Source organism: Melospiza melodia, unplaced genomic scaffold (assembly GCF_035770615.1).
Source record: "Melospiza melodia melodia isolate bMelMel2 unplaced genomic scaffold, bMelMel2.pri scaffold_91, whole genome shotgun sequence".
NCBI classification, from domain to species: Eukaryota; Metazoa; Chordata; class Aves; order Passeriformes; family Passerellidae; genus Melospiza; species Melospiza melodia.
The window spans coordinates 1,087,026-1,113,484 of record NW_026948805.1 but is presented as its reverse complement, the minus strand read 5'-3'; the positions used below and the strand labels follow the sequence as shown (position 1 = coordinate 1,113,484).

Here is a 26,459-nt window from a genome sequence, read left to right as displayed (position 1 = left end):
TGACATCCTCAGCAACTTGGAGGCTGCTGCTGAATTTCACTGCTCCAGAGGCTTGTTCAGCCTTTAGCTCTTCAGTGCAGCAATTCAATGCTCATTAACATTCAGAACACTTTAACTAGCCAAGCCTCTGGGAATAATTGGATTTTAATTTTCAAATCTTTCGTGGTTAGGTAGATCTCAGTAGCATATTCAAAGTAAATGCATGATATTTAAAATGTCAGTGAGAAGATTTTTTTAGGTCCTATTTAGTTTTGTTTTCCTGGGTTTTTTATTGCTATGTGCAATCTCCAATTGACACTGAATCCAAGTATCTCCTCATGAATTTGAGGAGATATGAAAATCAAGACCCTTCATGGCTGACAATCAATCAGACTCTGTCCCTACTCCCACCCCACCATTCCCCCCATCCAAGCCCTGGCACTCAGAGCAGCCTTGTGCAAATCTGAGCTCCCTCCAGCCTAGGCTGCACCTGCAGCTTTCAGCTCCTTGGCTCCAGCTCCCACCTGCTTTCCTTGGAGAAGGAGCTGCCTGAGACGCAGAGGGATGTTCATTCATTGTCATCCAACAAACCCAAGGGGAGGCACAGCTCCATCAAATGCAAAAGTCATTCTTCTCCCTGAGTCCACCATCCCCCTGATCCTCACAGCCTGTCTGGTTTCCTTCATCCCTGCATTGCCAGGGACTTTGTGGGACAAGGGAGCTCTGCTCTAGGGATGGAGGGAGGTCCAAGTGCAGCCCCCAGAGTGGAAACCACAACTCATCAGGTTTCTGTCCTTTGAGGGACCAGGAACTGCTGAGACTCAGAGACACAGAAAGGTTTATCTTCATGGCCAACATAAAAATTGTGACCATGATAAAATTGAATAAACATCAAAACACTTCCCTCAGGTACTTGTGACATCTCAGCAATATCTGACATGTCCATCATCCAAAAGGGATAGCCATAAAGGAATGACTTTAGACAAAGACGTAATAAGAGGCGATAGAATAGATAAAACTACAACTAAGATGCTGACTAAGGAGTTATTTAAACTTCTGAAAGAGTAGGCAACTCCCTTAAGGTCAAAGCATTAAGCCAGTCAAGGGAGACTCATTGGAATGGTCAGAAAACAGCTGCAGGAAGAAAACTGGGACAGAAGGGAAGGACATAGATCAGCTGCTCTAAATGAAGACATGTCCTTAAACATGGCCATTTAAACAGGAGAGCTGGAAACACGTAAAGGAAGAGGGTCATGACATATTAGACTGAATGTTGGTGACAAGAGTAGAGGGGAAGATCAGTATTCCTTCTCCTGCCATCAGTAGAAGAATCCAGGAAATCCAGGAAATTCCTTCTCTTGGCAGGAATACTTTGCCAATTCTAAGAAGTACTCAAAAGACCCAGATAATTAAGATTTGCTTATAGACAAAAAAACAAACACGTATTAACACCTGTGCCCCTTTCCAGGCAGACATCAGTTGTGTGCCCATGAACAGGCAGTGCCACTTGTGCCCTGAGGTGCCCAGCTAGGATTGCATCTCTCCTAAAGCACCTGAGGGAGAGCAGAGCACCTTGCAAGCTGCAGGTCCCTGACAGCCCTGCAGGGCTCCTGTGCCCTCAACATCTGCTCTGCTCCAGTCTGAAACAGGGCCCAGCATGGTGCTGGGATTATCAGAGAGCTGAGGTGTGTGCTGGAATTCAATGCCCTCCCCATCCTGCAGCAGCCCTGCATTTCCCTCCTGCAGCCTTGGTCTCCAGCACAGCCATGGAGGCTCTTTGGGCTCTGGACTGTTCCTGCAGCCCCCAAGGGCAGCTGAGCTCTGCCTTTGGCACAGACAGGCCTGGCCAGTGCAGGCCATGCTCAGCAATTGCTTGTGTGTGCCTGGCCTTGCTGTCAGCCCCGGCAGCGGCTGGGCCTGTGGTGGCCCAGCCATGGTGGCCCAGCCCCTGTGCAGGCTCAGTCCAGGCCAGGAGCATTGTGCCGTGGTGCCCACGGCAGCCTTGGGGCTCTGTGCCCCATGGCCTCCCTGCTGGGCAGCCTCTGCCAGCTCCTGCAGAGCCCCTGGCACCTGTGGGGCTGCACAGACAGCCCTGCCCCGGGATCTGCCGGCCTCTGGGCCAGCAGAGAGGCAGACAGGGCTGGCCATGGCCGAGAACAGGCCCTGAGCCTTGCAGGAGGATGAAGCTGGGCCACAGCCAAACTCAGCCCAGGCCAAAGCTGAGCTCAGCAGCCAGGGCTGCCAAGGGCTGGGCACAGAGGCTGGTGCTGACAAATGTTCTGGACCCCCCTCCCTCCTCCACCCCTGCCATCAAGGGCACAGAGCAGCCTCCTCTGTGGGACACTTGCCTGTTTGCAATGCCTTGCACAGGCGCTGGCCCTGCCCCACAAGGCCTGGCCTGAGTCCTGCCCCTGCACGCTCAGCCAGGCTGAGATGGACACTGATGGTTTCTGGGCCAGGCTCTCTGAGCCCAGACCAGCTCCCTGCAAGCTCTGCCAGCTGCCCTGAGCTCTGGGCAGCACCAAGGGCCTCTCCCCAGCCCAGCCCAGCCAGCTCTGGCCCCACAGCTCTGCTCAGACCAGGCTGCTCTGGGCACTGCCCCACGGCCTCAGCCCCTGGCAAGGGCACAGCAGCAGCTGCAGCTGCCACAGGACTCAGCCCCAGCCATGGGGGAAGGTGCTTGGCCAAGGCCAATGGAGGCTCCCTGGCTGCCCTGCTCCCCTCGGGCTGAGGTGCTGAGAGCTCTGCAGCCCCTGCTGCCATCCCATCTGCCCAGGGCAATACAAGAGCCCTGACCTTGGGGCCCTCAAGAGCTGCTCCTGCTCCAGGCCCCAGGCCCATGCCAAAGCTGGGGCAGCAACAAAGCTGTGCCAATTTCTGTTCATTGCTACTCTAATGGCGATAGTAGAAGAACACAAACATTGTTGAAAGTTCATTTATTTCAAATAAATACAATGTGAGAATCCTGATTTACATGAAGTTTCTGAGTCACAAAAAGAGGGATAATTTGAAATTGGAGGTAATGAATACCATCTGTGCTTTGAAGACAACAGCATCAGAATTTGAAGAAATATAAATAAGGAGAAACTTGGCCTGTCATGATGTGCACCAGGGCCCAATGACAGAAGGAAGCTGGAAGTGTGTGGTAGCTGAAAAGGATCCAGACATCAGAGCCCTGAGAGATGTCTTGAGCTCCTGGTTCCTCAGGCTGTAGATGAGGGGGTTCAGGGCTGGAGGCACGACTGAATGCAGAACTGACAAAATCCAGGGCCAAATCCAGGGATGGGGAGGACATGGAGGGAGGCTTCAGGTAGGCAAATATGGCAGTGCTGACAAAGAGAGAGACCACGGCCAGGTGAGGGAGGCAGGTGGAAAAGGCTTTGTGCCATCCCTGCTCAGAGGGGATCCTCAGCACAGCCCTGAAGATCTGCACATAGGGGAAAACAATGAATACAAAACAGCCAAAACCTAAACAGAAAATAACAACGATGAGCCCAAGTTCTCTGAGCTGGGATTTGGAGCAGGAGAGCTTGAGGATCTGTGGGATTTCACAGAAGAACTGGCCCAGGACATTGCCATGGCGCAGGGGCAGGGAAAATATATTGGCCGTTTGCAGCAGTGCATTGAGAAAGCCACTGGCCCAGGCAGCTGCTGCCATGTGGGCACAAGCTCTGCTGCCCAGGAGGGTCCCGTAGTGCAGGGGTTTGCAGATGGACATGTAGCGGTCGTAGCTCATGATGGTCAGTAGGGAAAGATCTGTTGTGATGGAGAACATAAAGAAAAAGAGCTGAGCAGCACATCCTGTGTAGGAGATGTCCCTGGTGTCCCAGAGGGAATTGTGCATGGCTTTGGGGACAGTGGTGCAGAGGGAGCCCAGGTCACTGAGGGCCAGGTTGAGCAGGAAGAAGAACATGGGCGTGTGCAGGTGGTGGCCGCAGGCTACGGCGCTGATGATGAGACCGTTGCCCAGGAGGGCAGCCAGGGAGATGCCCAGCAAGAGGCAGAAGTGCAGGAGCTGCAGCTGCCGCGTGTCTGCCAATGCCAGCAGGAGGAAGTGCCTGATGGAGCTGCTGTTGGACATTTGGAATATCTTGGCATTGAGATCTGTAAAAAAAGTAATCATGCAATAGTTGTGTTTTGAAATGACTTTTAATATCTCAGCACAGACTGAGGGGCACTTTCCCCCCATTGCCTGCCCAGGGCTCTGCTGCCTGGAACTGTCCCTGCTAGCAGCTGCTTCCCTATGCCAAGGGCTGGGCCCTGCCAATGCTGCCAAAGCCAAGCCCAGCCCTGGGGGCTCAGCTCTGCCCTGCAGACCCCTCCCAGCTCTGGCACTTCCCAGGGGCCACTCTGGCTCTGCAGGCTTTGATGGCACCATCAGACCAACCCTGAGGAGTCTGGAAAAGTGTGACACTGTTGCTGCCTGTGATAGGCCCTGTGCTGATTTCTCTCACTGCCTGGTTTATTGAGATCTGAGAGATTTTTTTTTTCCCTCAACATTAACTGAGAGATTAATATCTGTGGACAAAATCCAATTTTGGCAAACTAGAGCAGTAGAGCAAAAAAGTGGGATTTTCTCTTTTTATGCAGCCCCTGTCTCACTATGCTCCATGTATAACCTACTTGGAAATGTTCTACTGTTAAATGTTACCCTAGAAGCAGCCCTGAACAATGCAGCATCCCCACCACACAAGGAGAACACTTCCAAGCATTAGCAGCTGTCTCCTCCCATCCAGATCTTGTCCCCCAGTGCTGGGAGCAGCTGCCAGGGCTGGCTGAGAGCTGTCCCTGGCAGGCAGCAGAGTCCCTGCCCCAGCACAGCGCCCTGGGCTGCAGGACCCTGCTCTGCAGGACAGGCCTGGGCACCCCTGGCTGCTCTGCACAAGAGACAATCAGAGAATGTACTCACAGGCTCTGTAGGCATTGGGATGTTCCAGCTTTAGGAGACCACTCCAGGAGCTGCAATTGCATTGTCCTGCAGCCAGAGGTTCCTGTGCCAAGGGCTGGTAGTGATTCTGCCCCAGGCACTTCTCAGCACCTTCCCAACCCTGACTGATTGAAGCTCTCTATGCCTCTGTGCTGTGCCCAGGCTGGCTGCAGGCAGTGCCCCAGCCCTGCTGGGCTGGCAGAAGAGCTGCTCATCAAGAGAAATGTGCTTTTGAAGCTCTTCTTGGTTACCAGGAGCTGCCTCTGTGCCAGGAGCCCAGCCCAACTCAGCAGCACAGACACAGCACAAGGACCTTAATGAGCCTCTGGAGCTTTGTGCTCAGGCCCTGAACATCAGTCCCTGAGAAGGAGCTGAAGAAACCGCTCCAGAACTCCAAGTCAGAATCACACTCCAAAGTTTCTTGGACTTTTAATGGGTCCCACTGAGGGACACGACTGAGAAAGTGTCCCCAGGCCCCAGGCAGAGCAGAGAGCTGCAGGCAGTGATGACAGGTGGGGACAAAGAGAAGCCAAGTCTTGGTGCCCTGGGGCACAGCACGGTCTGTGCCACCAAGAGCTGTGAGGAGACTCCTTGTCCTGTGGCCCTGGGGTCTCCTGGCACAGCCCCAGCCAGGCTGGGCGCTGTCACCCCCTTCTCCTGCCCTGAGCACACCCCCTCCAGCCCACATCCCAGTGGCCTGAAGGATCTGCTGGAAGGAGTCCCTGGGAAGCCTTGGGCAGAAATGGCCCTGGGTGCTCCTTCATGCTCCCTGCAGGGACTGCAGGTTTTTCAAAGGACTTTGGCTTTTGCCTTGAAATTCTGAGAGTTTTTGTAATCATGGCCTCCAATTATCTGCTTTAATTAGTCCCTGGAGAGGCTTTGTCAATAACAACACTCAGTGGGGTTCATTACTGCTTCAAGGTACTTCAGTTATTTTAAGCTACTTGGTGTTTCCCTTTTGATGGACTCTGTAAGAGGTTTGTGCAATCACAGCCCCAGTTATCTGCTTTAATGAGTCCCTTGAGAGTTTTGTACTGACACTCAGTTGGGCCCATTAATGCCTTGAGATACTCAAGTTTTTAAAGGTACTTTATGGATTTAAGACTACTTTTAGGTACTTTTAAGGTGTTTCCTTCCCATACTGAGTCTCTGAGAGGTTTTTGTGCTATCCTGGCCTCCAATTCTCTCCTCCCGGGAGTGCATGATGATCCTGTGTTGAGTATCTTCCTCCTTTCTGTTTTACAACAAAGATGGAACTGAAAGAATTTTGTAAGATTTTCTAGAAGGATCCAAACAAACATGGGACAATTAACAATACAACAACAACTAAGATAATTAATAGCCCTGTTTTAGCTAGATATCATCCAACTCTTTAGTACCTTGGATTGGAAGAGTTTATTGACCCAGTCTTTGTTTTCCACTTGAAGATTCTTGAACCCTTCCTTCAGTACCTGAATGCTCTTGTGGATTGACTCACTGTGGCTGGAGGGGTTCATACAATACATCCCTCAGAGTCTACGCAGCCATGCTCATGTGCCCAGAGTAAAAACTCTATCGTTGTTCTGCAAGGTGGCATGTCTGATGGTCTCTATATCTGAGAGCAGGCCACTCAATGTGAGGGACATAGCACTGGTTTGCTAACTTAACAGGCACCCAGGATGGTCCAAATGTCCTAAAGCTTTAGCTGCATCCACCCAAGGTAATCCAAACTGGGGGTGCTATCATTCGATACCTGGATTAAAGCTTTCAAAGACATCTCTTTGATATCATCCAATACTTCTCTGAGGATACCTGCTGTTTGATCATCTGGTAGGCTGTATTGTCCTTCTCCAGCTAGACGGTTGATTGTCAATTCTGCCCTTGACTCATTATTAGCATAGTCTGCTATCAATTGATTTAGTAAACACTTCCATCCCCCTTTCCACAGGGTGTGTTCTGTAGGTGACAACAACATGGTCATATTATATTTTAAATCATAGGGGGTTAACATATGTGCTGTAAACATGGCCCTCATTAGGCCATTAAAACAAGGTAAGTCCCTCCTATGGTCTTTAGCTGCCCTACACAGATCCTTGATTTCCTTGCAAGCCAACGGCTGATACCTGGGATTCTGCCCCCTTCTTTCATAACATACGAGGGCAACGAGGAGTTGTTGAGACTGTTTGCCAGTCTCCTTCCTTAACTGCTTCTTTCCGGATCCTTTCCTGGGGATCTTCTGGGGCTGAGGGGTGAGGTGGCTCTGGGGAATCCAAACTGTCTTCTGGGGATGAAGAGCAACTTGGAGCAGAAACATTTGGATTAGAAACACTGTGACTGTTCGGTTTAGTATCTTTGATCATGGGGTTATATTGTCGCCAGAGGGGGAGGCAAAGGGCACTGCCATTTTGTCAGGTGTTGGGAGGAAGGGCCTTGATTTAGGATGGCGGACTTCTGGGGTGGAGTTCTGGAGGCATGGCCCAGGGTGAAGGTGGAATGACTGACAGTGAGGCATGACCCACAGTTGTGGGGGTGGAGTCTGGAGGTTCATTCAGGGCAGAAGAGAAAGCAGGAAGTGGAGGAGCCAAGATGGAGAGAGGATGGTCAGGCTCAGGGGCATCTGGAGAATTTTTAATGATCTGCCTTAGGATTGATTTTAACTTGTACTTTGAAGATATTTGGTCATGATCTCTGAAAATTAACTTAAAGCATCGATATACACACCTTTCTACTTTGGATATCTGGCTGCCCATTTTTTCTTTCTCTGCCTTACGTAGAACAGCCACTGGAACACCCTAAATCAGTTATGGGATGTCGGTGTATATTGTAAAAAGACAGTGACAAAATGGGCAATAATTGTCCTATGTGTCCCCAAACCCACCTGCAATCCTATGCAGGTGAAACTGTCATTTTCCCTTGTGGATCCTGGCCAAGGTCCCTCAAAGAAATGATGAATCTGCCAGCCTGGCACAATCCAAAATCCTGGGGAGCACTGGCCTGTCCATCAGCTAACCCCAGTTGACATGACTGAATGTCAGGGTCCCTGTTGGGGTGCCAAATGTCGCAATGAGGGTGGCTGTGACAAAACTTTCTGGTTCCTCAACTTCAGGGCAAGCGTGGTGAAAATGAAAAGGAGCAGATGCTGGGGAAGATGAAACAGAAAAGCCTTATAAATATGATTGCCTGGCAAAAGATTTTGAAAATATGGAAACTGTCAGATTGAAATGAAAGCAAGCTTTGAGATACCAAGCCTTAGTTACTGAACAACTGGAAAACAATGGTATGGATGGCTGAAGGTAATCCCCTTTTGATGAAACAACTCCCTCTGCTTGCAGACAGGTCCAAGGGTCAGAGCAGACCCTACTAGCTTGGCAGAAGGGGTCCAAAGAGTAGTTTTTAGGGTTTAAAATGTAACACAGTATGGTAATGTAATGATTCTTATAGGCTGTATGTAGATGCTATAAGATTTGTATCTTGTACTACATTAGTTACTGAAAATTAGAATATGCAGCACAGAAGATTTATTGTATTGTAACGGGAACTCCCCTCCTCTTTTGGGCATCCATTTTGGGCGCCTCTTTCAAGCTCCTCTTTCGGGCCTGCTCCGAGCTGTGGCTGGCAGCTCCAAACAAGGCCCCTGCACCCACACCCTTTGCAATAAAGCACAAGTTGAAAGACCTGGCCTCAGAGATCTCTCACCTCCATCCATCCCAACCGTCCTACCCACCAATGCTACAACAAGCAGGATCAATTGAGTTGCCCAAAAAGAACTTTAGTAACAGGGTGAAAAACAACAAACATGGAGAAGTCAAGCACAGGACGAGGGATGGGATTCAAAGACCTGAGAAAAAGGCAAAGCAACAATATATACACTTGAGGGTAGAACACTCTAGAAGAATAACCCTGTAGGGGAAACAAGTTACCACTGGAGGAGAAGAACTTGGACTACTTAGCATAACAACACTAAAGGCTTATGGGGGAACTCTCAAACTTACCCTAAGTTAAATGAATGATTCCCAAGGCTTGAAACTCATGCCCAATTCTTTTGGGGTAAAATCCATCTGACTCTGAGTTACAGCTGGGCTTACTTCCACACCGCTGCTTTGCTCTGGTCCTTTGGGCCCAACAGAGCCACAATGATGTGCAATGGTTCCACAAGGCTCCACAGTGTCACAATAGTCCCTTGGATCCATGGTGCTCTGTAGTGTCACAATGGCCAAATGAAGGTTTCACAAGGCTCCCAAATGTCACATTGGTCTCCATAGGAAGGAAACCACTTAGCCCCATGTTTCAGAAGCTGATGAATGGCAACCACCAGAGGCCAAGGCAAGCCTGACATGTCTGTCCTGGCAGGTTTGCTTGGAGCAGCTCATGGATATTTGAAATTATGAATGCGGAGTCACAGTTTCAGACATTTGTGCCTGGAGAAGAGGGATGGGAGTTTTTTCCATAAAAAGAAAAGCGCAGAGCCCTTTCCAGTGTTTGGAATATAAGTGAATGCTATCCCTCAGGAGTCAAAGACCAGCCCGACTTGTCTGTCCTGGTAAATTTTGTCTGGGAGCAATCCTTTAATGCACAAAAATTTGGAGGTGGAATCCTAATTTTGGCCATGGATGCCTGGAAAAAATGGACAGTTCTTTTACATAAAAAGAAAAGTCCAGAGCCCCAGTGTTTCAGGGGCAGATGGGAGCAGCCTTCCACATTCCCAGGTCAGCCAGACCTGTCAGGTGACCCCTGGGAGGCCAAGGCAGACACACCTATTTCATGTTCCCTTGGTTCCACAGGGCCCTGCAGTGTCACAATGGCTCCTTGCTTCCATGAGGCCTTGCAGTGCCAAAATTGGTCTCTTGCTTCTATGATGCCCTCAGGTGTCATAATGGCCCCTTGATTACACAAGTCCTTAAGGATCTTAATTCTCTTTATGACTCCACAAGGCCCCACATTGTCCTAATGGTCTTTGGGTTCCATGAAGCCTCACTGTGTCCAATGGCCCCTTGGTTCCATTGGGGCCCAGTAGTGCAACAATGATTTCCTTGGCTCCACAAGTTCCCAAAGTGTCACAATGGCCCTTTCCTTCCATGAGGCCCTGCAGGGTCACAATGCTCTGCATGATTCCATGGAGTCTTTCAATGCCACAATAATCTCCATGGATCCACAGAGCCCTGCAGGATCACAATGGCGCTTTGGCTCCACAATGCCCTGAAATGTAGCAATGGCCTCTTGGTTCCACAAAGCTCTGCTGCTTCACACTGGCCCCTTGGGACCATGCGGCTCAACAGAGCCACAAAGATATCCTTGGTTCCACAAGGCCGCACAGTGTCACAGTGGCCCCTTGGATCCATGGTACCCTGCAGGGTCAACATGTTCCCCTTGGTTCCACAAGTTCTTACAGTGTAACAGATTCCACAAGGGCCTGCAGTGTCACCATGGCCCATTGGTTCCACAATGCTCCGCAGTGTCACAATGGTCTCCATAGGAAGGAAACAAGTGAGCAGTGGTGCAGGGGCAGATGGGAGGCAGTCACCAGAGGCCAAGTCTAGCCAGACTTGACAGTATGGGCAGATTTTGTCTGGGAGTAACCCTTGCATATAGAGAATTTTAGATGCACAATCTCAATTTTGGCCATGGGTGCCTAGACAAGAAAGACAGTTCTTTCCCATAGGAATAAAACCACAGAGCCCCAGTGCTTCATGGTCAGATGGGAAGTGGCCCTTGACATGTCAAATTCAGTGGGACCTGTCAGACAGCACCCATGAGTCCAAACCAGGCAGACCTGTTCCATGTTCCATTGACTTAATGGGTCCTAACACTGTCACAATGGTCTCCTTGATTCCATGAGGTCTGGCAACGTCACAATGGCTTCTTGGTTTCATGAGCCCCAACAGAGTCACAAGGGTCCATTGGCCCCATGCAGCCCCGCTGTGAAACAATGGCTCCTTGTTTCTATTTTAAATCAATCACAATCAAACCACAGTTCGATCATTGATCCTTGCTTCCATAGGCCCCCTGAGCTGCACAATGGTCTCCTTGATTCCCTGATGCCTGGATTCCACAGTCTCACCATCGTTTCCTTGGATCTCCATTGTCACAACTAACCCATGGTTCCATGAGGTTCTGTAATGTCACCATGGTCGCTGTCAGAGGGTGGATGAGATCAATATCCCGAGACACCTTGGGATGCTCGGAATGCCCGTGTGGGGCCAGGGCTGGGTCAGGCCTTGGTTTGTGGTGGGACAGAGCCCTGCCCCCAGACCTGGCCTGGCAGAGCTGTCAATCACACAGCAGGGGGTGATGTTAACCCAGCTCTGATTGGCCCAGCTGTCAATCAATCACACACTAGCAGCAGGGGCTACCCTGGCTCTGATTGGACAAGCAACTGGCAGTCCCACCCCAGGGGCAGGCCCATGAAGGCCCAGGGGATTTAAAGCCAGAGCACGAGGCCCAGCGTCTGGATCCTGCTTTCTCCTTGGGTTCCTCTGTTAGTGATGCTGGAACCTGAGCTGTTGGTACCTATGTGTGTGTCTTTTTATGGATCTTCTGTCTTTCTGTTCTTCTCTAGTTCTTCTCCGTCAAATCCTACTTACCTGGAAAATTTTTGGGTAACTTCACACGTTAAGGATTAATAGATTTTAGATTAAATGTGTGGGAATCCAAGGCATAGGGAATATTTCTGTCTGCTCTGAGGGGTCCTGACCCCCAGAGAAACACTGCCTTTCACCTTCACCCATGGAGAGGACTTCCAGGAATTTGAGAACTATTAGAATTTTCCGAAGTGTGACATAGTTTAGAGGGTATTATGCTATGTTCCTTGGGTGAGAAATTTAGGTTTTGGGGTTTTTAGTATGGTGTAGAAAGGCAGCAAGATGGAGGAATTGGGCTGTAGTCCCTGTCATCTTCATCTACTCGATTTTCTGCAGTGTTGGTGGCACAGGGTGATTGGTCAAGGAAAGCACAGTGCAGACGTTATGTGGACAGTCAAGGGATGACTTATGTGTAGATAAGTAGAAATAATACACGTTTTAAGAGTTGATTGGATGAGACAACTTTAAAAGACCTTGAAACCGTACATTTTAGAGCCATTTTGAGGTGTTTGTTCCAGCATTCTGAGCCTCCCGTGGACAGCAATGCAAAACTTTAGATAAGATAACAATAAACAAGAAGCTGAAGACTGAAAAAGTCCCATGCACTTCCTTTTACCTGGCAGAGAACTGCTACAGCAGGATTTCCCACATCGAGAGAGCCCCCAGAAAGGCCCAACATAAAACAACCATCAGTACCTGGTACCCTGACAATGTTTGAAATAAGTAGGCTTTTTTCCATAAAGTTGTTTACTGAAGGGTGTTGTCTTAATTAGCCATTCATGTGAAATGTGTTGATAAAATGACCAATGAGGTCCACCTGAAGATGTAAAAGTCGATGATTGAATAAATGGGTAGGTTTTAGCCCTTAGCATTCTGATGTGAGTCTGTGTCATCTCTGACTAAGTGGTGATATGTGGGGATCTGTGGGGGCTACAGGGGATCCTTTCTGCACTTCATGACCCAACAGGAGCTTCTCTAATATTAAACTTTGCCTGAAGTTCCCACTGTGCCCATGACAGGAACCCCTGTGAGTGTCTGGGATACCCTGGCTCTTTGGCAGCCTGGGGACTCCTGGGATGTCACTGTGGAGCTGCCATGAGTGCCCGTGACAGATCGGTGCCTTTGCAGCCCAAGGTCCTCTGGGATGTCACCATGGAATGGCTGTGACTGCCTCTGACCACAGGGCTCTTTAACATCCCCAGAAAGTCCTGGGAGGTCTCCATGGAGCCCCTGTCTGTGCCTGTGACATTCCAGCTCTGGAACAGCCTGGAGACTCTTGGAAAGTCCCCATGGAACACCCTGCTGCTATGGTCAGTTTCCATGGTAACCATCACCAGCCTCCTGTTGCTATGGTCAGTTTCCAGGGCAACCATCACCAGACCCCTGTTGCTATGCTCAGTCCCTTGGCAGCTCCATGGAGACCCCATGCCAGGGGTGGTTGCCATGAACACCAGCTCAGAACTGCAGCCACAGCCCGTTGCCATGGCAACCATTGGCAGCCCCATCCCCAGGCTCATGGGATCCCAGAACCACAGAATTGGCTGAGCTGGGAGGGACCCATCAGGATCCTCCAGTCCAACTGCTGGCCCTGCCCAGGACACCCCAACAATGCCAGCCTGGGCCTGGCAGCGCTGTCCAAACGCTCCTGGAGCTCTGAGAGCCCTGGAGCTGGGACCCTTCCCTGGGGAGCCTGGGCAGGGCCCCAGCAGCCTCTGGGCAAAAACCTTTTCCTGACATCCAACCGGAGCCTGCCCTGACTCAGCTGCAGCCGTTCCCTCCACTCCTGTCCCTGGGCACCAGAGGGAAGAGGTTCCCACAGCCCCAGCCAGGGACCCGCTCCCAAGGCTGTTGCCATGGCCACCAGGACTGGGACCAGCTGGGATGCTCGGTTTCCATGGGCCGGGGTTCAGGAATGGGATTCCGCAATTTCTTGCTCTTCTTAAACCACGCTGCCCTCGCTGCCCTTCCACTTCCCATGGAAAGCACAAAAGGCAAAGATCCTAAGCTGGGATAAGAACCATTTATTGGGAACAGCAATGAGATAAGGAACAAACAGGAACAAAAACAATATTGATAACAGAAGCAATAAGTAAAACTATTTGCAGAGAAAACTAAAACATCAACAATTGGCTCTTCACGGCAATGTATTTCCTCCTGTCTGCAAAGGACACCCTTCTCCCTGGGGTGAGAAAGAGTCTCTTTCCTGCCCCTGGCAATGACCTGAGGTAGGAGTGAATGTAATGACAGGGCCATAGCCAGACCCTCATGTTCTTTCATCCCACATCATGTCATTGGCAGGGGCAGGAAAAGGGACAGGTGTCTTCCTAGCATGGATCACAGGGAACATGGATCACCAGGGCTCTTTCCAATATGGGTCCTCCAATGAGGGATGAAGCTGGAGCTGGGCATGAAGCTCTTCTGCTGTTGGGGCACTGACAGAACGTCCCTTACCGGTGCTTCCATTGGTGACTGGTCAAGTCAGAGCTCTGGGTGAAACTCTTCCCACACTGGGGACACTCGAAGGGCCTCTTCCCTGTGTGGATGCGCTGGTGCCTGATGAGGGTGAACTTATGCTTGAATCCCTTCCCACAATCAGGGCAGCAGAAGGGCCTCCCCTCTGTGTGAATCCGCTCATGGAGACGGAGATTTGAGCTGGTCTGAAACCTCTTCCCACACGTGGGACACTCGTAGGGCCTCTCCCCAGTATGGATGCGCTGGTGGATGATGAGATGGGACTTGCGCTTGAAGCCCTTCCCACACTCAGGGCAGCAGAAAGGCCTCTCCCCAGTGTGAATGAGCTGGTGCCTGAGGAGATCGGAGCTGGTCCGAAAGCTCTTCTGGCACTCGGGACACTCGTAGGGCCTCTCCCCGGTGTGGATGCGTTGGTGGGTCACAAGGGTAGACCTGTAACTGAAGCCCTTCCCACATTCCCCGCACTCGTAGGCCCATTCCCTGGTGTGGATCATCTGGTGGCTGATCAGGGTGCTGCTCTGCCTGAAGCTCTTCCCACACACTGAGCACTTGTGGGGATTCTCCCCATCATGAAGCTGCTCATGGACCACCAGCTCTGTGCTCTGGCTGAAGCTCTGTTCACCTTCCTGGCTCAGGGTGGGTCTTTCCTCCTCAGCACACCCTGGTCTGGGTTTTGAGCCCCTCTTCCTGTGGAATCTCTGGGGATTATCCTCCCCATTGAATTCCTGTGTCATGGAGCTGCTCAAAATGGCCTCCTCCTCCAGGTTCTGCTGTGGGGATTTGTCCTCCCTGGTCTCCATCCTCAGCTTCTTCTCTGGGGGAGGAAGGACAAGGAGAGGATGGGATTTGCCTCCACGCCCGAGGGAAGGGGAAGGAGATCCCCCCAATGCATCCCCGTCAGGACAGCGTTGGCAGCAGGGTTGTCCTGCAGCCGGGGGCCGTGCTGGGCTGGGAGATGGAGCAGGAGAGAGGGGGAAGCGGGCACTGACTTCCTCCTCACCTGCCTGGGTGTCGTGGGGCATCTTCCTCTTCCTTGCAGTCTCTCCCTCCATCTGGCTAAATTTTAGGAATGGGAAATTCTGTTTTGGGAGGAAAACAAGAAATGAGCACACTAAATTTTGTACCAGATTGAAGGCAAACCAGGGGGAGAGTCTGAGTCAGAATTCCAATTCAAAAACAAAATTAGGATCAAGGCAATGATACAGAAACACTGCCTTAAACTGACAGAGTCAGGATATAACCTGACACCATGTTGGTCAGGGTGGTGGCTGCAGTCCTGTTGGAGTGATGAACGTGATTCTGTCCAAGAAGTGATGCTGTAGAAGGGTCTGGTCTTCCTCTGCAGGTCCACTGGTGGTTATGGAGCTCTTGTCCTCTGGGAACCCAGTAGGCAAGGTGCTGCTGGTGTTGCCAGCCTCAGCTTATATCCAGGTAGGAATGCTCGGATCCTCCCCCTGGCGGGCGGAGCATCCCACAATGGGATGATGGAATTTTATCAGTCCTGCAGTGACACTCAATGGCCCATTCTCAGAAGATATCTCCCCTGGAGGGCGTTATCAGGGGTGAGTCATGGAAGAGATAAAGAACACTGCCCCACCTGTTTATAGCAGTTGATGGAGATGGTGATTGAAAATATGCATGTGGTTACATCTTGCATGGCAGCCTGAAACAGTGGGGTAATCCCTGCTCAGGGGGTGAACACCACCCCCCTTACCCAAACTGGCTCAGGTGTAAATCCCCCACCCCAGGAAGGCCACACACACAGGGGACAACGTCACACTTTCCCTGCTCCAGGTGAGGTCTCTGTCCCTGTCACTCCCTTACTCTCCCCACTTTTCTCTTTCTTTCCAACTCTCTCTCTACCTCACATTTACTGTTCAATAAAATCCACCTTGGATTTGGTCTTGTTAGTATCGTAATTGGGGCAGAGGAATCTCTCCAACAATTTTCTTAAGCAGATTGCGACATTATTTTGCCATAGTGGGTTCAGGGCACTGTTGTCTGACCCCAAGTGCCTTTGACAACAGCATGGTTCCCTCCTCTGAGGAGGTTATGGTTCTCTCTGGAGGAACTCTTGGAAACTTGGACACAGCTTCCTCCGAGCACCTTATGGGAGAACTGATGAGGAAAATGGCTGTTGTAGGTGGCCAGTGAAAAAGAAAACATTTTGTTTTCCTTGCTTGAAAAGTTTGTTAAAATCACTGGAGAAAAGGGAGCAAATGTTACCAGCGAGACTGACAAGGTTCATTCACCCCATGGTGAGGAACACAGGGCTCCTAAAAGTCCAACAAAAAGCGCAATTCAAGTAGCTAAATTCCCAAATAACTCTGGAATTCACAGGCTTGGGTTCTTTGCCAAATGTGAGCATCATTATTCTCTTCATCCCTGTCACCTTTGTGACAGCTACACAGAGTTTCCCCTTCCTTTAAATAATCTGTATTGGGCCTAATTTCCACTTTTATTTTATTGGAACCTGCCAGCAGCTGAGCTGGAGCTGTGCAGGTACCAATGAAACTTGGAATTGCCAGAGAATTTCTTCTATTGTCAGTTTATTCCTGTTTGGGATTTGTTTGCATTTCCATCACATGTGACTCTCGGGAAAATCAAATATTCATCAAAGTATTTTATGTAGGATTAAGTTTGATTTATGCCTAGTTTATTTTGTCCAGTGCCCTGGGGATGCTCAAGGGATCTCTGTGCCTCTTGCCCTGGGGGACGCTCAGGAGGAATTTGTTGCGATTGTCTCTGTCCCTGTCACCCTAGCCCATGCCCTGGGAGTGTCCTTGTCCCTGTCACCCCAGGCCATTCCCCAGGGGGTCTCCATCATTCTCACCCCAGGAAATGCCTGGGGGGTCTCCCTCCCTCTCACCCCTGTGCCAGGGGGTGCTCGGGCCAGTGTCTGTCCCTCTCAGCCCAAGGGATGCTCAGGGGTCTCTGTCCCCTCACCCTGGGGGATGCTCGGGGGGTCTCCATCCCTCTGGCCTCAGGCAATGCCTGTGCAGGGCTGGGGACCAGGGGCTCTGTGTCCCTCTCACAGCTGAGGGTGCCCGGGGCTGGGGGGGCTCTCCCACCTTCTCACACCTGGGGAGGCCGGGGGGGTCTTTGTCCCTCTCAGCCCTGCTGTGACCCCCACCCAAACCTCATCGGGGTCAGAGAGATGGAGACACCCCCAAACCCCCAGAACGGCAGAACCTGTGATTTGGCTTGGGGCTGAGGATTTAGGAAGGGGCTGGAATTGGGGCTGGGCTTGGAGTTGGGGCTGAGATTTGGATTAGAGCTGGGATTGGGGTTAAGGCTGGACATGGGGTTGGCTTTAGGGCTGGGGTTGTGATTGGGTCTGGGGCTAAACAAGTTTGGCACTGGGATGAGAATAAATACAGAACTGTGAGTGTGTCTAAACATGGAGTGAGATTGAGACCAGGATCAAGGTCAGGTTTGGGACTGAGCTCACCCAGAGTGGGACAGGGGGGATGTCACTGTGGGATGTCCCTGGCATTGTCCCAGCCCTCCTCAGGCACCTGCACACATGGGGGGCAGCTGGGTGCTCCAAGATCCAGGTGCTCCCACGCTCCCACCTCAATATGAGGTGAGCATTCCCTGAAGGCAGCCCTGACTTTGACCCTTGGGGCTCTGATATCAGCTGTCACATCCCTGTAGGAGCAGCTACAGACAGGAGGAGAGATTTCCCCCCCACCTAATTCAAGTGGAAAGATGAAGCCCAGCTGCCCTTTTCTTCTGGTGCCTCCTCCTCTCCTTTGGCAAGGATGTCAAACTCACCAGAAGCAGGAAAATCCCCATTCCCTGTGTCCTAGAAGGCTCGGGAATGCCCCTCTGGGATCCATGGCACACACTCCCAGGGGCTGGAATTCCAGTTCCCTGCCAGCAAAAGGTGTTCCTGCCCAGGAAGGAAAAGCTCTCAAGAAGGAGCCAAAAGCCAAGTGGAGCAAGATCCTACAGTGATGTTTCACTGCCAGCCTTCATATCTTCACCCATAGTTGTTATAGGTCCTGGATTGGGAATTAAATCAGGGCAGGGTCTTTGGTGGGAGCTGCCCTGGGTGAAGGGAGATGCTGAGAGAGAAACAGAGCAGGCAAAGAAAGGTAGGGGAGAAAGGAGGGCACAAACACAATCAGCCGAGAAGGTGGCACTCTGAAAACAAACCAGAACTGACTGAAAAGGAATATGACAGAAAGAAATAATTTTGCACATTTTATTTCCTATCAAAACACAATTTCTTCCCATTCTCACAAACCTCTTGCCATTGTCATTCAGCAGAGCTATCAGAAAATTCTTCACTCTGAGTGGATGTTCCAGGCTGCAGCTACAAGGAAATAGGGAATGGGGATTTTCCTGATCCTGGGGAGTTTGACATGCTCAGCTGAGGAGAGGAGGAGGCACCAGAAGAAAAGGGCAGCTGGGCTTTTTCCATCGACAAGTTCAGCCCTTCTGGGGGTTTGGGGGTGTCTCCATCCCTCTGACCCCGATGATGTTTGGGTGGGGGTCACAGCAGGGCTGAGAGGGAGAGAGACCCCCCCCGGCCTCCCCAGGTGTGAGAAGGTGGGAGAGCCCCCCCCAGCCCCGAGCACCCTCAGCTGTGAGAGGGACACAGAGCCCCTGGTCCCCAGCCCTGCACAGGCATTGCCTGAGGCCAGAGGGATGGAGACCCCCCGAGCATCCCCCAGGGTGAGAGGACAGAGACCCCCGAGCATCCCCTGGGCTGAGAGGGACAGAGACTGCCCCGAGCACCTCTGGCACAGGGTATGAGAGGGAGGGAGACGCCCAGACACCCCTCAGCATCCCCTGGGATGAGAATGATGGAGACCCCCTGGGGAATTGCCTGAGGTGACAGGGACAAGGACACTCCCAGGGCATGGCCTGGGGTGTCTGGGAGAGAGACAATCCCAACAAATTCCTCCTGAGCGTTCCCCAGGGCAAGAGGCACAGAGACCCCTTGAGCATCCCCAGGGCACTGGACAAAATAAACTAGGCATAAATCAAACTTAATCCTACATAAAATACTTTGATGAATATTTGATTTTCCCGAGAGTCACATGTGATGGAAATGCAAACAAATCCCAAACAGGAATAAACTGACAATAGAAGAAATTCTCTGGCAATTCCAAGTTTCATTGGTTCCTGCACAGCTCCAGCTCAGCAGCTGGCAGGTTCCAATAAAAGAAAAGTGGAAATTTGGCCCAATACAGATTATTAAAAGGAAGGGGAAGCTGTTAGTAGCTGTCACAAAGGTGACAGGGATGAAGAGAATAATGATTCTCACATTTGGCAAAGAACCCAAGCCTGTGAATTCCAGAGTTATTTGGGAATTTAGCTACTTGAGCTGGGCTTTTTGTGGGATTTATAGCAGCCTTGTGTTCCTCACCATGGGGTGAATGAACCTTGTCAGTCTCACTGGTATCATTTGCTCCCTTTCTTCCAGTGATTTTAACAAACTTTTCAAGCAAGGAAAACAAAATATTTTCTTTTTCACTGGCCACCTACAACAGCCATTTTCCTCATCATTTCTCCCATAAGTTGCTCAGAGGAAGCTGTGTCCAAGTTTCCAAGAGTTCCTTCAGAGAGAACCACAACCTCCTCAGAGAACAGGAACCATGCTGTTGTCAAAGGCACGTGGGGTCAGACAACAGTACCCTGAACCCACTATGGCAAAATAATGTCGCAATCTGCTTAAGAAAATTGTTGGAGAGATTCCTCTGCCCCTATTAAGGTGCTAAAAAGACCAAATCTAAGGTGGATTTTATTGAATGTAAATGTGAGGTAGAGAAAGAGATGGAAAGAAAGGGAAAAGGGGGGAGAGTAAGGGAGTGACAGGGACAGAGACCTCACCTGGGGCAGGGAAAGTGTGACGTTGTCCCCTGTGTGTGTGGCCTTCCTGGGGTGGGGGATTTACACCTGACCCAGTTTGGGTAAGAGGGGTGTTGTTCACCCCTGAGCAGGGATTACCCCACTGTTTCAGGTTGCCATGCAAGATGTAACCAAATGCATGTTTTCAATCCCCATCTTCATCAACTGCTATAAACAGGTGGGGTAGGGTTCTTTATCTCTTCCATGACTCACCCCTGATAACACCCTCCAGGGGAGATATCTTCTGTGAATGGGCCATTGAGTGTCACTGCAGGACTGATAAAATTCCATCATCCCATTGTGGGATGCTCCGCCCAGGGGGAGGACCCGAGCATTCCTACCTGGATATAAGCATAGGCTGGAAATACCAGGAGCAGCTTGCCTACTGGATTCCCAGAGGACAAGAGCTCCATAACTAACCACTGGACCTTCAGAGGAAGACCAGACCCTTCTACAGGATCACTGCTCTGACAGAATCACGTTCATCACTCCAACAGGACTGCAGCCACCATTTAATAGGACTGCAGCCAGCACCGTGACCAACAGGGTGTCAGGTTATATCCTGACTCTGTAAGTTTAAGGCAGGGTTTCTGTATCATTGCCTTGATCCTAACTTTGTTTTTGAATTGTAATTCTGGTTTAGACTCTCCCCCAGGTTTGCCTTCAGTCCGGTGCAAAATTTAGTGTGCTGATTCCTTGTTTTCCTCCCAAAACGGGATTTCCCATTCCTAAAACGTAGCCAGATGGAGGGAGAGACTGCGAGGAAGAGGAAGATGCCTCAGGACACCCAGGCAGGTGAGGAGGAAGTGAGTGCCCCTTTCCCCCTCTCTCCTGCTCCATCTCCCAGCCCAGCACGGCCCCCAGCTGCAGTACAACCCTGCTGCCAACGCCGTCCTGCTGGGGATGCACTGGGGGGATCTCCTTCTACTTCCCTCTGGCACGGAGGCAAATCCCATCCTCTCCTTGTCCTTCCTGCCCCAGACAAAGAGCTGAGGATAGAGACCAAGAAGGACAAATTCCCCCAAAAGAACCTTGTGGAAGAGGCCATTTTGTGCAGTGCCACGGAGCAGAATTCCAACTGGGAGGAAATGCCTCAGAGATCCCACAGGAAGAGGGGCTCCAAAGCCAGCCCAGTGTGCTCTGAGGAGGAAAGACCCACCCTGAGCCATGAAGGTGGACAGAGCTTGAGCCAAAGCTCAGCGCTGGTGGTCCATGAGCAGCTTCATGATCGGAAGAAGCCCTACAAGTGCTCAGAGTGTGAGAAGAGCTTCAGGCACAGCAGCACCCTGATGAGCCACCATATGATCCACACCGGGGAATGGCCCTACAAGTGTGGGGAATGTGGGAAGGGCTTCAGCTACAGCTCCGCCCTCATCACCCACCAACGCATCCACACTGGGGAGAAGCCCTACGAGTGTGCCCAGTGTCAGAAGAGGTTTCAGACCAGCTCCAGTCTCCTCCAGCACCAGCAGATTCACACAGATGAGAGGCCCTTCCGCTGCCCTGACTGTGGGAAGGGCTTCAAGCGCAACTACACCCTCGTCAGCCACCGGCGCATCCACACTGGGGAGAGGCCCTACGAGTGTCCTGAGTGTCAGAAGAGGTTTCACACCAGCTCTGATCTCCTCCTGCATGAGCGGATTCACACGGATGAGAGACCCTTCCTCTGCCCTAGCTGCGGGAAGGGCTTCAAGCGCAACTCCCACCTCATCAGGCACAAGCAGACCCACACTGGGGAGAGGCCCTACGAGTGTGGGGAATGTGGGATGAGCTTTAGCCAGAACTCTAACCTGATCTCCCACCAGAAGACCCACACCAGAGAACGGCCCTATGAATGTCGGGAATGTGGGAAGAGCTTCAGTCTGAAGTCTCTCTTGAGCTGCCACCAGAGGATCCACTCTGGGGAAAGGCCATACAAGTGTGGGGAATGTGGAATGACCTTTTCTAGGAGGCCCCAATTGATCATCCACCAAATGACCCACACTGGGGAGAAGCCCTACAAGTGCCCTGACTGTCAGAAGAAGTTTTATACAAGTTCTCATCTCCTCCAGCACCAGCGGATTCACACAGATGAGAGGCCCTTCCGCTGCCCTGACTGCGGGAAGGGCTTCAAGCACAACTCCACCCTCATCACCCACCGGCGCATCCACACTGGGGAGAGGCCCTATGAGTGTCCTCAGTGTGGGAAGAGCTTCTCCAGCAGCTCTCACTTGGCCAGACACCAACGGAGTCACCAGTAAAAGAAACCCTGCACATGCCCCAGTTGCAGGAAGAGTTCATGCACTGCTCCAGCTTTATCCCCCATGGGAGAACCCACGTTGGGAAGAGCCCTGGGGACCCATTTTCCCTGTGATCCATGATGGGAAGACAGCTGTACCTTTCCTGCTCCTGCCAATGATATGATGTGGGATGGAAGAACATGAGGGTCTGGCCATGGCCCTGTCATTACATTTACTCCCACCTCAGGTCATTCCTAGGGGCAGGAAAGGGACTCTCTCTCTCCCTGAAGAGAAGGGTGTCCTTTCCAGGCAGGGGAAATTGTGGCCAGGCAGACCCAGTGAATTGTGTTTAGTTTTCCCTGTAAATAGTTTTTCTTATCCCTTCTGTTATCAATATAATTTCTGTTCCATTTTTTCCTTATCTCATTGCTTTTCCCAATAAATCATTCCTATCCCAGCCCGGGATCTTTGCCTTTTGTGCTTTCCATGGGAGGCTGGAGGGCAGTGAAGGCAGGGCGGTTTTAGCGGGAGCAGGAAATTGGGGAATCCCATTCCTGAAGCCCGGCCCATGGAAACCGAGCATCCCAGCTGGCCCCAGCCCTGGTGGCCATGGCAACAGCCTTGAGAGCGGGTCCCTGGCTGGGGCTGTGGGAACCTCTTCCCTCTGGTGCCCAGGGACAGGAGTGGAGGGAACGGCTGCAGCTGAGTCAGGGCAGGCTCAGGTTGGATGTCAGGGAAAGGTTTTTGCCCAGAGGCTGCTGGGGCCCTGCCCAGGCTCCCCAGGGAAGCTCCAGGGCTCTCTGAGCTCCAGCAGCGTTTGGACAGCACTGCCAGGCCCAGGCTGGCATTGTTGGGGTGTCCTGTGCAGGGCCGGCAGTTGGACTTGAGGATCCTGATGGGTCCCTCCCAGCTCAGCCAATTCTGTGGTTCTGGGATCCCATGAGCCTGGGGATGGGGCTGCAAATGGTTGCCGTAACATTGGGCTCTGGCTGCAGGCCCAAGCTGGTCTCCATGACAACCACCCCTGGCATGGGGTCTCCATGGAGCTGTTGAGGGACTGAGCATAGCAACAGGGGTCTGGTGATGGTTGCCATGGAAACTGACCATAGCAACGGGTCCTGGTGGTGATTGCCTGCTAGGGATCAGATTTGTCACAGGCCCTCAGAGGGGTTCCATGGGGACTTTCCAAGAGTCTCCAGGCTGTTCCAGAGCTGGAATGTCACAGGCAGAGACAGGCGCTCCATGGAGACCTCCCAGGGCTTTCTGGGAATGGTAAAGAGCCCTGTGGTCAGAGGCAGTCACAGCCATTCCATGGTGACATCCCAGGGAACCTTGGGCTGCAAAGGCTCTGATCTGTCACAGGCACTCACGGGGGCTCCACGGTGACATCCCAGGAGTCCCCAGGCTGCCAAAGAGCCGGGATGTTCCAGACACTCACAGGGGTTCCTGTCATGGGCACAGTGGGAGCTTCAGGCAATGTTTATTAGAGACGCTCATGTTGGGTCACGAGGTGCAGAAAGGAGCCCCAGTAGCCCCCACAGATCCCAAAATACCCCCAAGGACCTCCAGGCTTTCTCAACTCCTTCTGTGAGAGGAGCCTTGGAGCAGTGGTTTCCAATCCCAGTTCCAGACTTTTACAGAGTTTGTGTGTAAAGAATTATAAAATTGGAATTAAATCTTTGTAGAATTTGTCCCACAGGATTAGGGATGGCAAACCAGATAGTTTTATATAAATATGTATGATATATTATGGTAATGATTAGAGAAAATTGCCTGAATCATAAATATTTAACCAGGATGTAAGAGATGTATAATATATTATACAGAGCACTAAGAAATTATTTCAAAGGAACTGCATTAAAGCAAAATCTGTAATTATGCAGAGATCGATGTTACTCCTGCAGACCAATGACTGTGTGCAAATCCCTTCGACTCAGGATGGAGCAGTGACCTTGAGGGGTGTCCCCACTGCAGGGAGGAATTTCCACACCCCCCAAGAAGGGAAATGTCAGGAGATGTTGCCATTAAAATTTGGGATGGGGCTTTTCTAGTCTGAGGTGCTGCCCTGTCAGTCAGATGTGCCCAGGCTGTGCCAGCTCAGCAGCTCTGCAGAAGCTCTCAGTGGTGTGTCACTTGGTTGTTCCTTTCTCAGGGGATTTTTCCAGCTCTGCCACAGCTTCAGCTCCCTCTGAGGATGTTGAACTTTGGGATGGAGGAGTCAAGCTGGTTTCAGCATTATTCACCCCAAAAGCAGTGTGACACCCCTCCTTCATTTCCCACTGGGGGCTTTGCAAACAGGGCCTTGCCAGAGTTGTTGGAGCCCATTGCAGGCAGAGCCTCCTGCTCCAGCAGGAACTGCCTTTTCAGTGCCATCAGCAGGGCAGGTCCCGCTGCAGGAAAAGCCCCAGGCCAGCCCCAGCACAGGGAAGGGCTCGGGCACAAGGGCAGAGTGCCGTGCTGGGAGCTGTGCCAGGGAGAGCCTGAGGCACCAAAGGCACCTTGGCAGCAGCAGCTGCTTGCAGGCCATGGCCAGAAGCCTCCCTTGGCAGCTCGGCCTGGTGGCCACCACTGCAGAGCTGCTGCCTCAGGGCTCATTCCTGGCTCGGCTCTGAAAAGCCACTTCTGCTCCAGGAGCCTGACTGGGAAGCCATTGGCCCCAGCGCCTTGGGGACAAGATATTAATGACAAAACTCTTCATGCCAGCAGAGCCATGGCAGGGGCAGAGGAAAGGGGAGAGCCTGGCCCAGGGGACAGGGCTGCCATGGTGATGGCTGCGAGGCCACTGCCCCTGCAGCAGCCTGGCTGCCCTCAGAAGACTTTCTGGGCAGAAGCGTTGTGAGGGTACCCAGCACATCAGACAACCCACAGTAAAGGAATTCTGTCCTTGGGGAGGGGATGGGGTTTCCCTATGTCAGGTTGCACAAAGTTCCTGCTCTTGGACAATTCCTGGGATGGGAAATCCACTTCTCTGGAATAACTGTTGTCGACGGAAGGGAACCAGGACATCAGTTTGATCATCACAGGCTCAATTTTATTGATCAGTACGGCGGGTTAAATACAGTTAATAATGAGCTTCATACATATTGCAAAAGTTGAGCTCAGGATTGGTCAGCTTACATATCAGCACCTACGCCTACTTCTACATTCCTATGGTTCTACTTTTGATACTTTCTACATATTCTTAGGATATATTCAGGACTAATCTCAACTCCCTATCCTCATGTTGCAGCAAGGTCACTGCTGACTCTTCCTTTTAGCTTGCTGACTGCTGACTTTTCTCCTTCAGCTTAACCAGTGGCATTATATCAGTGTGGCCTTTCTCAGCTAACCAATTATTAATAATGCTCTCCACATTTCCCCCGTTTTCTTCTTGTGCAAGGAGATTAGTTTGCCATGTTTTTGCTATTGTACGGCTGACCATGTTTTGGATACAGTTAAAGATACAAGGCAAAATAAGCAAAAACAGTAAAATTACACCCAGCAGTCCTATAGCATAGATCACAAGGTTCCTCAGCCACGGTCCGAGTCCCAGGCCTTTAAGCCATTCGTCAATTCCTAAACCGTCTTCTTTCTTAAGTTTGTGAAGTCCCTGTTGTAATTCTTTTATCTTAGTGTGAATGGACACCGAATGATCAGACAGATTCATGCAACACATTCCCTCGAACTCTTCACATCCATGTCCTTGTGCTAAGAGCAAAAAATCTACAGCAGCTCTATTTTGCAAAACAGCATGGTTAACACTTTGCACATCTGCAGTTAACATGTCTAGAATTTGTGATGTCTTGTTCAGCTCATCCCTTGCCCAGCATCCTAATTGTTTTCCTAAATTCATGGCTTTATTGGCAGATCCTCCTGGTAAGATCGTTGAAACCACCACCTGTTTGAATGTGCCCCAAAACCGTGGATCTCCTATCTTGCTGCAGTCTAAGTCATGTATGCTATGTTTTCTCCTGTTTGAATTTTGACTCAGCTGCATTAGCAAGGACACATTAGGATGAAACAGTGACAATTTTCCCAAAAAACAGGGTCCACCCTGTGGTTTAACTGGTATACCATTCCATGCCCTGTCTCCACAAATCAAAAATATTCCTGTGGGTAATTTCATTGGTGCCGTGATATTGGTGCCGTTACATTGACTGTAATGCTGTGGAGAGAATTCACTCACATTCAGGGATGAATCTAGGGTGGCCCATGTTTCTTTAGGTTGGTTTAAATTCTGAGCACCCGAAAGTTTGAAGCTAAACCATCCACCAGCTGTAGTGTTAGATATGCTGGCATTTGTACTTCCAAAAAGATCCAATTCTTCAGGAGGAGAATGCAAAGAGGTGTTAAGTGATTGGATTAGTAAACATTGATGATAGCCATCACTCTGACCTGCAGTATACCCTTGTTGCACCGGCAATGTGATGTTTGACATGTTAGACATACATAAGGTTTGATTGT

The 26,459-nt window shown here is 51.0% G+C and overlaps 1 pseudogene; it reads left to right on the top strand.

Annotated features, from left to right (window-relative positions):
- The window catches only part of LOC134414024 (zinc finger protein 850-like), a 93,059-nt pseudogene that overhangs the window by 22,998 nt on the left and 43,602 nt on the right, over positions 1 to 26,459 (top strand).